This window comes from Apodemus sylvaticus, chromosome 18 (assembly GCF_947179515.1).
Source record: "Apodemus sylvaticus chromosome 18, mApoSyl1.1, whole genome shotgun sequence".
In the NCBI taxonomy this organism is placed as follows: Eukaryota; Metazoa; Chordata; class Mammalia; order Rodentia; family Muridae; genus Apodemus; species Apodemus sylvaticus.
Window position 1 is genome coordinate 37,352,552 of NC_067489.1, and position 12,520 is coordinate 37,365,071.

Below are 12,520 nucleotides of genomic sequence, written 5' to 3' on the forward strand. Positions count from 1 at the left end.
CAATTAACCACTGGTTGAGGCCCATGCTATGAGATGGATCCTATGACTGACATTACCTACATTGCCAAGAACCAGAGACCTAGAACAGAACCAAATACAACTGATAAAAAAGAAACTAGTTAATGAAAGGATTCTTAATGTTATTCTTCTATACTCATAACTAGAGCCTAGTCCAATAGTCATCAGAGAGGCATAATCAAACAACCCATGGAAGATACAGAAACCCATAGCCAAACATGATGTAGAGCTCAGGGAACCCAGAGCAAGAGGGAGACAAAGGATGTTAGGAGCCAGAGATCTCTAGGACATAACAAGAACATGGACCACAGGGTTGGCCAAGCAGGGTTCATGGGATCTGACAGAGACACAAGTGTCCAAGTACTCGTGTGGAACTCCTAAGAGTGGGTAGGTAGGGTTTGTCTCTGACTCATTTAACTGTTCCTGGGATATTTATCCTCCTCCTGGGTTTCCTTGTCTACCCTTGACATGAGGGTATTCTTATTGTAACATGCTGTGCTACGTTTGGTTGTAATTGTAGAAGGTACATGGATCAGGGGGGTCACTGGGGGCAGAGGAAGGAGGGAATCTGCTGGTTTATGCAATATATGAGATAAGAATAAGTATAATTCAACTAATCAAAAAGATAAGAAAGGAAGCCTACAGGGAAATGTTTTCCTTTGTTGCAATAAATGATATTTTACTTTAAAATCAAAACAAACAATTGACAATAAACCAGGATTAAGGTGCAAGTTGCAGGCTGGGGAATAGAGTGCTTGTTTTGGTCCACACACATAATACTCACATGCTTACACAAAATGAAGATTTAGAAAACACAAATGAAGTATGACTGTGAGATATTCTATAACTATGTTAAACATAGTTGAAAATATTTCATTTATCTTCAATTAATAGAAAAAATTTAATACTATGGGAGAAAATGTATATTTGTAGAAAGCATAATTTTCTCTTATAAATTTTGTGTATTTGGTGATGTGCTTTTAATGTTACATGTTGGTAGTTAGTAGGCAATGCCAGAGCCTTGCATATCTGTGCAACTGCACAAAGGCACAAGCAAATTCTAATGAATCTGGAATTTGACTACTGATTTTATAAATGACTCAAAACAAATTGCTTTTTTAAAAAATAAGAAAATTCCCAAGTGATGAGAAAATAGAATGCAAAAGTGAAATAAATAAATGTACTACGATGGCACAAAAAGTGAAAATAAAGTTGGACTGAATGTTTAGAAACAGGTCATGCCGATGTGATAAAGTTCACCACGGTTCAGTCCTTCAATCCTTAGTAAAAATATGAGATATTGAATAACTTAAAAATAGGAACAATTGATTATCCATTGGAATTCTATGCTTATTGATACTGAGCTCCTCAATTCATAATATTAAATGTAGTTTCCTAAAGGACTAAAATGAAAAGTGAGAGAGAAAAGAATAAAATTTACATTCATTGCATCAAGGGTAAATTAAGCAGCATGAACATGTAAAATTTTAGATCTATGATTATATACTTGAATACATACAGAGACAAAACATTTGCATATTAAAGAAGCTTGAAGCAAGCTTAGACTAATGTGTAATTGGAATATATGACTTCAGTCTACAGAAGCAAAAACTACTCCAAAAACTGTGAACAAATCATTAATATGTAGTAACAACTGTAAATAAATGATTGAAGATTATAAAAATGTTTTCTGCTACTACTATTCTCCTAAACCAATATAATTTATAATTATACTTCAAATACTTATCTTTATAGAGATAAAGTGTAGATATAAGATAAGTGTAGATATAAACTTTCATCACAGAGTCTTCATTTTTTGGTAAGAGATAGCAGTGATTATGGAGATCCAGAACTATGAATAAGGGCTCCCCTAACTTTGCATATTAGACAGCATCTGTGGTCTTTCTCCTTATCCGCTGCTGGCCCACTCACTGATAAATGGTTGTCTCATCAAAACCTAGAAGTGGTTTAGAGGCTAGTTAGGAATATGGAATTTTCTCACTATCTGCCACTCACTCTTCATGAAGCCACCTGGCTAAAATTCGGGAGTTCCCTTCTGCCCTCCACTTTCACACACCACAACCAAAGAAGCCATATGGCTGGATCCTTGTTTGGTTTGGCTTCTCTTTCCAACTTAACTACCTCCCCCCAGCCCCATTTTCTTTTCAGGCCTCCCAGGATACACTTTTCTGATACTCTTTCTCTCCACCTCTTTGGAATAACTTTTCTCTTTCTCCGTCTTCTTTTCTTTACCAAGTTGCACAGAAGTAAGATCCATTTCACGTGCCAAATGAATCTGAAACTGGTAAACTAGTTTTCAGTTTTTAAACTAGTGTTTCTATTATGATGCTTTCTTAATATTTCAATTTGTCACCTTTAAAAATTCTTAATATATGGATTCATACAAAGATGACTGAAGACAGTACTCTATTAGTTTGTAAATCTTATTCCCTTTTGCTTACAAAGAATCCATCTCCAGTGACAATTCATAAGTCAGTTTTGGACATGCCTCTAATATATTTGTTTTGTCAGGATCAATTCTCAACCTGGAATATGCCTTAGTGTGTGTATAAAGTGAGACAAAAAAGCTGTAGATGATACTATGTATTCACTTATATATGGATGGTAGCTGTAAGTCTTCAATAAACAAACAACAGTGCATATAACCACAGAGGTTGGGTATAGGGTTAAAAACAGGGCATTGGAGATTGAGTCTCCCTAAGGAAAAAAAAATACGATGGTAAAGGATAAATTAGGGAAGAGAGTTTATACTTAGAGAATCAAATGGAGAGAAACAAGGAAAGGGAAAGCAAGGGAGGAAATAGGGGGAAATAACAGTTAAAACTAGGGGACACTTGAGGGGTTGTATATAAATCTAATACTATCCTAAGCAAAAGAATATACCTTTTTCTCAGCACCTCATGGTACCTTCTCCAAAATCGACCATATAATTGGTCACAAGACAGACCTCAACAAATATAAGAAGATCGAACTAATCCCATGCCTCCTATCAGATCACTATGGAGTAAAAGTGGTCTTCAATAGCAACAAAAACAACAGAAAACCCACATACACGTGGAAACTGAACAATATTCTACTCAATGATACCTTGGTATCATTAAAGACTTTTTAGAAGACAATGAAAATGAAGACATAACATACCCAAATCTATGGGACATTTTGAAAGCAGTGCTAAGAGGAAAACTCATAGCCCTGAGTGCCTCCAAAAAGAAAATGGAGAGAGCATACATTACCAGCTTAATGACACACCTGAAAGCCCTGGAACAAAAAGAAGCCAATTCACCAAGGAGGAGTAGAAGACAGGAAATCATCAAACTCAGGGCTGAAATCAATCAAGTAGAAACTAAGAGAACCATACAAACAATCAACGAATCCAGGAGCTGGTTCTTAGAGAAAATCAACAAGATAGATAAACCCTTATCCAGACTAACCAAAGGGCACAGAGACAGTATCCAGATTAACAAACTTAGAAATGAAAAGGGAGATATAACAACAGAAACTGAGGAAATTCAAAAAATCATTAGATCCTACTACAAAAGCCTATACTCAACACAACTGGAGAATCTGGAGGAAATGGACAGTTTCCTAGACAGATATCTGACACCAAAACTAAATCAGGATCAAATAGATCAACTAAACAGTCCCATAAGACCTGAAGAAATAAAAAGGGTCATAGAAAGTCTCCCAACCAAAAAAAGCACGGGACCAGATGGCTTCAGTGCAGAGTTCTATCAGACCTTCATAGAGGACTTAACACCAATACTCTTCAAACTATTCCACAAAATAGAAAAAGAAGGAACTCTACCCAACTCATTCTATGAAGCCACAATTAGGCTGATGCCAAAACCACACAAAGATCCAACAAAGAAAGAGAACTTCAGGCCAATTTCTCTTATGGATATTGATGCAAAAATACTCAACAAAATTCTTGCCAACCGAATCCAAGAACACATCAAAACAATCATTCACCATGATCAAGTAGGCTTCATCCCAGGGATGCAGGGATGCTTCAATATAAGGAAATCCATCAATGCTAGCCACTACATAAACAAACTCAAAGAAAAAAACTATATGATCATCTCATTAGATGCAGAAAAAGCATTTGACAAAATTCAGCATCCTTTCATGCTAAAAGTCTTGGAAAGAACAGGAATTCAAGACCCATACCTAAACATTGTTAAAGCAATATACAGCCAACCGGTAGCTAACATCAAACTAAATGGACAGATACTTGAAGCAATCCCACTAAAATCAGGGACTAGACAAAGCTGTCCTCTCTCTCCATATCTTTTCAATATAGTACTTGAAGTTGTAGCTAGAGCAATTAGACAACATAAGGGGGTCAAGTGGATACAAATTGGAAAGGAAGAAGTCAAATTATCACTATTTGCAGATGACATGATAGTCTACTTAAGTGACCCGAAAACCTCCACCAGAGAACGCCTACAGCTGATAAACAACTTCAGCTAAGTGGCTGGTTATAAAATCAACTCAAACAAATCAGTAGCCTTCCTATACTCAAAGGATAAGCAGGCTGAGAAAGAAGTTAGGGAAACGACACCCTTCAAAATAGCCACAAACAATATAAAGTATCTTGGTGTGACTCTAACCAAACAAGTGAAAGATCTATATGACAAGAACTTCAGGTCTCTGAAGAAGGAAATCAAAGAAGACCTCAGAAAATGGAAAAATCTTCCATGCTCATGGATTGGCAAGATTAATATAGTTAAAATGGCCATCTTGCCAAAAGTGATCTACAGATTCAATGCATCCCCATCAAAATCCCAACTCAGTTCTTCACAGAGTTAGAAAAAGCATTCTCAAATTCATCTGGAATAACAAGAAACCCAGGGTAGCTAAAACTATTCTCAGCAACAAAAGAAATTGTGGGGGAATCAGTATCCCTGACTTCAAGCAATACTACAGAGCAATAGTGTTAAAAACTGGATGATATTGGCACAGTGACAGACAAGTGGACCAATGGAATAGAATTGAAGATCCAGAAATGAATCCACACATCTATGGTCACTTGATCTTCGACAAAGGAGCCAAAAACATCCAGTGGATAAAAGATAGCCTTTTCAACAAATCGTGCTGGATCAATTGGAGGTCAGCATGCAGAAGAATGCGAATTGACCCATTCTTATCTCCATGTACTTAACTTCACTCCAAGTGGAACAAGGACCTCCATGTAAATCCAGACACACTGAAACTAATAGAAAAGAAACTGAGGAAGACCCTTGAGGACATGGGCAGAGGGGAAAAGTTCCTGAACAGATCACCAATAGCTTATGCTTTAAGATCAAGAATTGACAAATGGGGCCTCATAAAATTACAAAGTTTCTGTAAGGCAAAGGACACCGTTAAAAGGACAAAACGGTAACCATCAAATTGGGAAAGGATATTCACCAACCCCACATCTGATAGAGGGCTAATATCCAATGTATACAAAGAACTCAAGAAGTTAGACCCCAGGGAACCAAATAACCCTATTAAAAATGGGGTACAGATCTTAACAAAGAATTTTCACCTGAAGAAATTCAGATGGCCGAGAGGCACCTTAAGAAGTGCTCAACATCATTAGTCATTAGGGAAATGCAGATCAAAACAACCCTGAGATTTCACCTTACACCAGTCAGAATGGCTAAGGTCAAAAACTCAGGAGACAGCAGGTGTTGGCGAGGATGTGGAGAAAGAGGAACACTCCTCCACTGCTGGTGGGGCTGTAAGATGGTACAACCACTGTGGAAATCTGTCTGGAGGTTCCTCAGAAAACTGGACATGAGACTTGCAGAGGACCCTGCTATACCTCTCCTGGGCATATACCCAAAGGATTCCCCGGCATGCAATAAAGACACATGCTCCATTATGTTCATAGCAGCCTTATTTATAATAGCCAGAAGCTGGAAAGAACCCAGATGCCTCTCAAAGGAGGAATGGATACATAAAATGTGGTATATTTACACAATGGAATACTACTCAGCAATTAGAAACAATGAATTCACAAAATTTTTAGGCAAATGGTTTGATCTGGAAAATATCATCCTAAGTGAGGTAACCCAATCACAAAAGAATACACATGGAATGCAATCTCTGATAAGTGGATATTAATTAGCCCAGAAGCCCTGAATACCCAAGGCACAAATCGCATAACAAATGGCTCCCATGTAGAAGTATGGAGAGGGTCCTGATCCTGGGAAGGATTGATCTAGCATGGGAAGGGAATATAAGGACAGAGAAAAATGAGGGAGGTGATTGGAGAAGGGATAGAGAGAAGAAGGTTTATGGGGCATATGGTGAGGGGGGTTCTGGGAAAGGGGAAATCATTTGGAATGTAAACAAAGAATATAGAAAATAAAAATATTAAAAAATAAATCTAATACAATAAAATCTTCTGACAATTTGTATCCCTTTGACCTCCTTATGTTGTCTAATTGCTCTAGCTAGAACTTCAAGTACTATATTGAAAAGATATGGAGAGAAAGGATAGCCTTGTCTAGTCCCTGATTTTAGTGGGATTGCTTCAAGTTTCTCTACATTTAGTTTGATGTTGGCTACCGGTTTGCTGTATATTGCTTTAACGATGTTTAGGTATGGGCCTTGAATTCCTGTTCTTTCCAAGACTTTTAGCATGAAAGGATGCTGGATTTTGTCAAATGCTTTTTCAGCATCTAATGAAATGATCGTATAGTTTTTTTCTTTGAGTTTGTTTATGTAGTGGATTGCATTGATGGATTTCCTTATATTGAACCATCCTTGCATCTCTGGGATGAAGCCTACTTGATCATGGTGGATGAACGTTTTGATGTGTTCTTGGATTCGGCTGGCAAGAATTTTATTGAGTATTTTTGCATCGATATTCATAAGGGAAATTAGACTGTAGTTCTCTTTCTTTGTTGGATCTTTGTGTGGTTTTGGTAGCGTAATTGTGGCTTCATAGAATGAGTTGGGTAGTGTTCCTTCTGTTTCTATTTTGTGGAATAGTTTGAAGAGTATTGGTGTTAGGTCTTCTATGAAGGTCTGATAGAATTTTGCACTGAAGCCATCTGGTCCCATGCTTTTTTTGGTTGGGAGACTTTCTATGACCCATTTTATCGAAAAAGACCTCAGAAAATGGAAAAATCTTCCATGCTCGTGGATTGGCAGGATTAATATAGTTAAAATGGCCACCTTGCCAAAAGCAATCTACAGATTCAATGCAATCCCCATCAAAATCCCAACTCAGTTCTTCACAGAGTTAGAAAAAGCAATTCTCAAATTCATCTGGAATAACAAAAAACCCCGGATAGCTAAAACTATTCTCAACAGTAAAAGAACTTCAGGGGGAATCAGTATCCCAGACCTCAAGCAATACTACAGAGCAATAGTGTTAAAAACTGCATGGTATTGGTACAGTGACAGGCAAGGACCAATGGAATACAATTGAAGACCGAGAAACACAGCTATGGTCACTTGATCTTCGACACAGGAACTGAAAACATCCAGTGGAAAAAAAGATAGCCTTTTCAACAAATGGTGCTGGTTCAACTGGAGGTCAGCATGCAGAAGAATGCGAATTGATCCATTCTTATCTCTGTGTACTAAACTCAACTCCAAGTGGATCAAGGACCTCCATGGAAAACCAGACACACTGAAACTAATAGAAAAGAAACTGGGGAAAACCCTTGAGGACGTGGGCACGGGGGAAAAGTTCCTGAACACTACTCTAATAGTTTATGCTCTAAGATCAAGAATTGACAAATGGGACCTCATAAAATTACAAAGTTTCTGTAAGGCAAAGGACACTGTCAAAAAGGACAAAAGGGCAACTAACAAATTGGGAAAAGATTTTCACCAACCCTACATCTGATAGAGGGTTAATATCCAATATATACAAAGAACTCAAGAAGTTAGACACCAGGGAACCAAATAACCCTATTAAAAATGGGGGTACATATCTAAACAAAGAATTTTCACCTGAAGAAATTTGGATGGCCAAGAAGCACCTTAAGAAATGCACAACATCACTAGTCATTAGGGAAATGCAAATCAAAACAACTCTGAGATTTCACCTCACACCAGTCAGAATGGGTAAGGTTAAAAACTCAGGAGACAGCAGGTGTTAGTGAGGATGTGGAGAAAGAGGAACACTCCTCCTTGCTGGTGGGGTTGTAAGATGGTACAAACACTCTGGAAATCAGTCAGGCAGTTCCTCAGAAAACTGGGCATGACATTTCCGGAGGACCCTGCTATACCTTTCCTGGGCATATACCCAGAGGATTCCCTGCCATGCAATGAAGACACATGTTCCATTATGTTCATAGCAGCCTTATTTATAAGAGCCAAAAGCTGGAAAGGACCCAGATGTCTCTCAATGAAGGAATGGATACAGAAAATGTGGTATATTTACACAATGGAATACTACTCAGCAATTAAAAACAATGAATTCATGAAATTTTTAAGCAAATGGTTTGATCTGGAAAATATCATCCTAAATGAGGTAACCCAATTACAAAAGAATACACATGGAATGCAATCTCTGATAAGTGGATATTAATTAGCCCAGAAGCTCTGAATACCCAAGGCACAATTAGCATAACAAATGACTCCCATGAAGAAGTAAGGAGAGGGTCCTGATCCTGGAACGGCTTGATCTAGCATTGGAGGGGAGTATCAAGACAGAGAAAAAAGAGATAGGTGATTGGAGAATGGGTGGAGAGAAGACGGTTTATGGGACATATGGGGAAGGGGGAACTGGGAAAGGGGAAATCATTTGGAATGTAAACAAAGAATATAGAAAATAAATATATAATAAAAAAGTCAATCAAAGAAGGAGAAAAAATCTTCTGACATATAGACATGTATAAAAGTGTTCTAAATGAAATTGCCAAATAATAGGGATGATGGGGTTCCAACTGGGCATCTTTGTCACCAAATGAAACTTCCAGTACCAAGTTGTTTGCAAAATGGTCACCATTGGAACCTCTGAACAGCACAAGCTATTGCCCAGGTTGTTCTCCAAAACCTGATGTTATGCCCCTATTGGTGAAGACAACACTGTGCAGCTCAATGAACATGGAGAATTGAAAATGGTGTCTACCTAGAGCATCAGCTCTGTGGACCAGTGTCCACCTGGGATTAAAACTAACCATATTCCTAAGATATTCTTGTGTTTTTTAAAGTCAAAATTCCCCAACTCTCTCTCTCTCTCTCTCTCTCTCTCTCTCTCTCTCTCTCTCTCAATTTTATTTATATATATGTATGTGTGTGTGTGTGTGTGTGTGTGTGTGTGTGTGTTTCTTATGTTTGTTCTTGTGCTCTGTCTCTTCTGTTTGTCTTGTCCTATTTGCATTTGTTTGCCTTTGTTGTATTTTATTATTTCTTTCTTTTTTTTTTCCTTTGCCTTACAGAAACTTTGTAATTTTTTTGTGGGAAATTCTTTTTTTTCTTTTTTTATTGATATATTTTTTATTTACATTTCAAATGATTTCCCCGTTTCTGGGTCCCCATTCCCGTAAGTCCCATAAGCCCTCTTCCCTCCCCCTGTTCCTCCATCTACCCCTTCCCGCTTCCCTCTTCTGGAATTCCCCTATACTCTTGCACTGAGTCTTTCCAGAACCAGAGGCCACTCCTCCATTCTTTTTGGACATCATTTAATATGTGGATTATGTCTTGGGTATTCAAAATTTCTAGGCTAATATCCACTTATCAGTGAGTGCATACCATGATTGATCTTTTGAGACTGGGTTACCTCACTTAGCATGATGTTCTCCAGCTCCATCCATTTGTCTAAGAATTTCATGAATTCATTGTTTCTAATGGCTGAATAGTTCTCCATTGTGTAAATATACCACAATTTTTGTATCCATTCCTCCGTTGAAGGACACCTGGGTTCTTTCCAGCTTCTGGCTACTACAAATAGGGCTGCTATGACCATAGTGGAGCATGTGTCCTTATTGTATGCTGAAGAATCCTCTGGATATATGCCCAGGAGTGGTATAACTGGGTCCTCAGGAAGTGTCATGCCCAGTTTTCTGAGGAACCGCCAGACTGATTTCCAAAGTGGTTGCACCATCTTGCAATCCCACCAGCAGTAGAGGAGTGTTCATCTTTCTCCACATCCTCGCCAACACCTGCTGTCTCCTGAGTTTTTGACCTTAGCCATTCTGACTGGTGTGAGGTGAAATCTCAGGGTTGTTTTGATTTGCATTTCCCTAATGATTAATGATGCTGAACATTTCTTAAGGTGTTTCTCAGCTCTCCGAAGTTCTTCACGTGAAAATTCATTCCTATTTGTTTTCTAAGAAAGACAGAAAGGGTGTGGATGCAGGTGAGAAGGGAATTTAGGGGAGAGGTCTCAGATGGATCTCAGAGAAGTTAGGGAAGGGGAAACCATAATCATAATATATTGTATAAAATCTATTTTTAATAAAATAAGACAAAGAACGAAGCCCTACAGGATAAGAATTCCAATTGCAGATTTAACACTGTCCTTCAGAAGAGCAGTTTGCATCTCAGAGTCCGGGTATCCAGAATATGAAAGTGAATCCAGAAGTGAAAATTGCATGCTTCAATTTCAGAATCCTTTGTATTTTCTACTATGAAACTGGTTGCTCATTAATGAGCTGCAACTGTGCACATGGAGTTCAAGAAGCCATTACTTAGAGTTAGATAAAGAGTGAAACTAATGAGACTAATGGGAAAAAGATTGTTTTTAATCTGTTAGTGAATTATTTGATATGTCAAACTCAATTTGAAAGCTTAGTGGAAGGAAATTTGATGAACTGGTCAAATCAATCTGTGTTGCTTTGCATAACTTTAAAAAAAAAGGAGTATCTCTAGGCTGGTATTGCTACCTGTGCCTGTTACCCAAGCACTTGGAAGATAAAAGAAAAATCAGAACTTCAAGGTTATCTTCAACTATATAATGAACTCAATGTCAGTGTAAGCTACATGAAAACTTGCCTCAAACAGAAATCATGCCAAATTTCCTCATATATTGCTTATATCGCTGTGAAATATTCAGCTAGCTGCGACTCAGTGTACTTAGTTCATGAGTAAAATGAACATGAGGATTAAAAAAGAGCATTTGTTTCTCTGAATTCCCTTTAATAAGAGAGTAGAAAAATACAGTGAACAACCATAGTCTGTCCATCCTCTAAAGGATTAACCATATCTAATTATTTGAACCACTTTACTACTAACCTCATTCCTTCCCTTCCTTATGTTATTGATATACATTGCATTGATATATATATATATAAACATATATATATATATATATACATATGTATACACACATATACACACATGTATGTATATATAGAATACACATGTGTATTATAAACTACAGTATTTCAGAATGTAAAATCACTTAGAAAAAAAGTTGTAATCAAATTCAATCCATTAGTTTGCCTGAGTTTGAAGTTCTGCATTTAACACTATGAGTTAATAAATATGGATTGTTTTAAATTATCACACATGGGTAGTTTTATCCTCATTTTCTACCTCCTTCCAATTTATAGAAACTAACACTTTGCACAGTGAAATTAACAGGTCATGGTCAAATGAACTCCAGTACCTGAGTCTCTTTGTAATATATTTCTTTAATTTTCTACTTGAAAAAAAAAATTGTAACAATTAAGGAAAAATAGGCCATGAGTTTGAGAGAGAATGAAGGGTGCTTAATAGATTTTCTAGGGAGGAAAGGAAGTCATGATATCGTCATATTATAATTACAAAATCATAAAAATTAACCATTATTTCAGTGTGTGTGTGTGTGTGTGTGTGTGTGTGTGGTGTTGCAATTTATATGGACATTCAAGTACATTGGAACCCAGAAGAGGGCATCAAATATCTAATGCCCCAGAGCTGGAATTACATGATTTGGAGCTGGGCACCAAATACTTGTCCTCTCCAAGAGCAGCAAGTGTTTTCAACTGTTAAGCCATCTCTCAAGCCCCAATTTAGTTTTTCTTGATCTAATGGAAATCTGGTTTCTTTGTGGACAGTTCTTCCCATCACAATTCTTTTATTCAACAGTTAATTAGTTAGTTAGCTACTTAGTTACTTAATTACTTAGTTACTTAGATAGTTACTTAGTTAGTTGGTTAGCTAGTTAGTTAATATTTTGTCAAGACATGGTTTCTCTTTGTAACAGCCATGGCTTTCTTGGAACTCACTTTGTAGAACAGGGTGGCTTCAAACTCATATGGATCCTCCTACCTCTGACTCCTGAGTGCTGTGACCAAAGACATTTGTCAGCTGTAATTCTTCTCCTTTTAACCCATAGAGCAAGCTCCTTGCATGTGCCCTTTATACCATCAAGTGTGATAATGAGTAGCCATAGCACTGGGGTCAAGCACAGATGGTTATCTGACCACCTGCCTCCAACTTCGAGACTTCCATCATTGTCTTTCATCTCAATAGCCTCTGCTTTTCATCCTAACTCTTTTTTTCACGCACTTTTAAGTCAGTTACTTTCATGAGATTTGATTGTTTC